Source organism: Macrobrachium nipponense, chromosome 29 (genome assembly GCF_015104395.2).
Source record: "Macrobrachium nipponense isolate FS-2020 chromosome 29, ASM1510439v2, whole genome shotgun sequence".
Classification (NCBI taxonomy): Eukaryota; Metazoa; Arthropoda; class Malacostraca; order Decapoda; family Palaemonidae; genus Macrobrachium; species Macrobrachium nipponense.
Genome location: NC_061092.1, coordinates 32870527 through 32874264, shown reverse-complemented (window position 1 = coordinate 32874264; position 3738 = coordinate 32870527).

Below are 3738 nucleotides of genomic sequence, written 5' to 3'. Positions count from 1 at the left end.
AGAACGGATAGGGTGATACGTGCAAAATAGACCAGACGTGACGTCGATTGACAAAATCAGAAGAAAGTATCACTCATTGATGTCGCAATGCCGTGGGACACCAGAGTTGAAGAGAAAAGAAAGGGAAAAAATGGATAAGTATCCAGACCTGAAAATAGAAATAAGAAGGATATGGGATATGCCAGTGGAAATTGTACCCATAATCATAGGAACACTAGGCACGATTCCAAGATCGTTGAAAAGGAATCAGGAAAAAACTAGCTCCAGGACTCATGAAAAAGAAGAGTGTGATCCTAGAAACGGCGGACATAGTAAGAAAAGTGATGGACTCCTAAGGAGGCGGGATGCAACCTGGAACCCCACACTATAAATACCACCCAGTCGAATTCGAGGACTGTGATAAACACCCCCCCCCCCCCCCACCCCCCCCCCCCCAAAAAAAAAAATTAAAAAAAAAAAAAAAAAAATAAATAAATAAATAGATAAAAATAATAATAAAATATTCATAATAGCATGAGTCTTGAAATGGAGCAAAATCACAGTTATGTAAATGTACAATTATTTAAAGATAAATTTATACAGAAAGCTTTCGAGGGATCGAAGTTTCCCGAAAGCTTTCTGTACAGATTTATTTTTTGTACATATACATAATTAGGATTTGTTTCTCCAACAACAACAACAACGACAATAATAATAATAATAATAATAATAATAATAATAATAATAATAATAATAATAATAATAAGCAAGACGAAACTATCATTAACAGTTTAACTTGAATTTCGGTCTTCCCTCTGTATTCAAAATATTAAATTTGTCCTGCAAAGTTCATATAAAAAAAGACCGTGGTTCAGTTTCCAAGTTGATTGTTTGGTATTGCAAGTGAATAACTGATAATTGTGAAGACCACAACACTTGTGAAGAAAACGAGACTATTTTTCTGCTGTTTCGTTATAACTCAAGTTCGTCAAAAATCTGACTTTTATGCCTTTGGGTAAACTACGAGTATTTGGTTGAGAGTATGCTAGACAAAGTGAGTCTACAGTTATGTCGTAGAATATTAGTAAGAATCAAAAGGGGAACTTTAGGAAATGTTCATCATTTAGCATACAAGACACATAATTTTTTCTACTACTTCCTTACAAAACGAAGTTACTACTAGTGTAGGAGAGTAGCGAGACGATTACGAATTGTTGATTTTAGCTTAAAAGTTGCTGTCATCGATAATAATTTTATGGTTTTTCAGAGGGTTGACTTTCTGTTTGTGCCAAGAGAAAAGAAAGAAAGTTTCAAAGGAAAACTCCTGCTAGTCAAAACTAACAGGAGACATTTTATCAGAATTTCCTCTACTAATTTTGATCTGTTTTCACGCAGATGTGGGCAAAAATTGTTACGTGCATCTTCTATTGGTTTGGATTTTTGGGGGAACTTACTAATACGTCTAGTTACCATATTTAAGAGCAAAGGCTAGGTTTTCAAAGGGTAATTGCGCTATACCTTCGTGATCTCCCTTCTTTACCATCAGCATTCCCATTTTGGTTCTTAAAAAAAAAAAAAAAAAAAAAAAAAAAAAAAAAAGTCGATGAGAATATTCGTGGTACAAATTACAACTAATAAAAATTTAATTTCTTCCAGATTATCTAACAAACTCTCTCTCTCTCTCTCTCTCTCTCTCTCTCTCTCTCTCTCTCTCTCTCTCTCTCTCTCTCTCTCTCTTCGTAAGCGTTACAAATTTAAAATAACATTTCTCCATATCTAACAAGTGACGTCTGATTAGTTGGTATCGCTGCATGACATTCGATTATCGTCTCATGTCTTCATATTTATACATGCCCGGTCGAGAGAGAGAGAGAGAGAGAGAGAGAGAGAGAGAGATTTTCATATCAACTTCCAATGTCAGTTTGTTATCCAAGCTCTGCAATTATCATTAATGGAGAAACACACCGAATTGTTTTTAATCTTCCCTGTGTTTTAATTTCTGCCATTCTTCGAATTGTGTTCCATTTTCCATTATTATTTTATTGAATTTTGCCTTTTCATAGCCTGTTCACTTTCTCTTTCCCTTTTCCATCAAAGGTCCTTTTTTCTCTTATCTCTTGGTAATATTCTATTGCAGTTCGATTTTTCCTCCAGAGTTTTCAGAGATTTGTATTCCTTCTGTTCGCGTTTATCTCTCGATCCTTTCAGTGCTATTCTAATTTCGAAATGATTTTCTCTCGGCTTTTCTCTTTTATTTTACCGTCTTTTTTATTTTTCGCCAGGTACCAGAAAAAGTATAAACGAACAAATTTTTGTGACATTTTCAGAGGCAAATCTCAGTTCAACAATTCGCTCATATTTTAAAAATGGGTAACATATCGCGTTACTTCCAGATTTTCGAATGTAATGTGTGTGTTTTTTTTGTTTTTTTTTTTATTTTAGGGAATAAAAATCAAGGTTCTCTCATTGCGAAACATTTTTAAAAATTCGATGATAAAGAAAACACCGGCATCATCATAAACGAGTCAAATGATTATGCACCTGAGCTTACTGCGTAGATAAAAACAGAATATGTCAGTACCTTATTCTTTGCCAGAAACTGAGCGTTTCCCGCATACACACACACACAGACATATATACATATATACATATATGTGTGTGTGTGTGTAAATATATATATATATATATATATATATATATATATAGATATATATATATATGGATATATATATATATATATATATATATATATATATATATTACATGTGTGTTTGTGTGTTACAATTTCCAAAAAAGTATGCTGGAAACGTGGTTTTTGGCGAAGAATAAGTACTAACATGTTCTGTTTTTTATCGAGGCACGAAGCTGAAGTGAATGATCATTTAATTAGTTTATTTTTATGACGATGTTATTTTTCGTAAAATTTTTCTAAATGTTTCGCAATGAGAGTACTTGGATTTTTATTCCCTAAGATAAAAAAAAGCATTATATTTCAAAACTTTGGTGGTAAATAACACGTTATGCTACCTTTTTTAAAAATATCCTTTCGAATATTAATGTCAAAATATTTCACTTATAACGAGTTCACTCTACGTTCGGAATAACTTGCATCCAAAGGGGAGTATGTAGGTATATGTGTATCTACCTTTTCCAGAACTCAAACCTATACGTTTATAGGTGCTATGTAAGACAGTGACGTTACCCACTCAGCCATCTCTCATCGTTTGTCTCATGTAATTTTACTTTCCTCTTTGCGTAAGGTATTCCCGAAGTAAAGTAAATTCTATAAAGATTTTTTTTTCTTTTCACAGTGTAAAAATGGCATGTGTATGCAAAGTAGTGCTCTTTTATTGTGTGTGTGTGTGTGTGTGTGTGTGTGTGTGTATTTAGAATATACTGGTGATTATTATAGGTACAGTGAAATATGCAGGAAGTAACAGAAAGGAAAAGAAATATATATATATATATATATATATATATATATATATATATATATATATATATATATGTGTGTGTGTGTGTGTGTGTGTGTGTGTGTGTGTGTGTCTGTTTGAGTGTGTGTCTGTGTGTGCGCGTGCGCTTAAAAGAACCAGTATTTATCTCTGTCCATTTTCAATTTCTTTCCTCTTCTTCTCATAATAGCCTACGTCCAATTAAAGAAAGGACCTCAGCCTACGCACTACCACACAGGACGAAAATGCACAAGCTGTTCGTTCATCCAAGTAAATTTCATCTTTTGCTTGCTGCCACTTTTCTTAA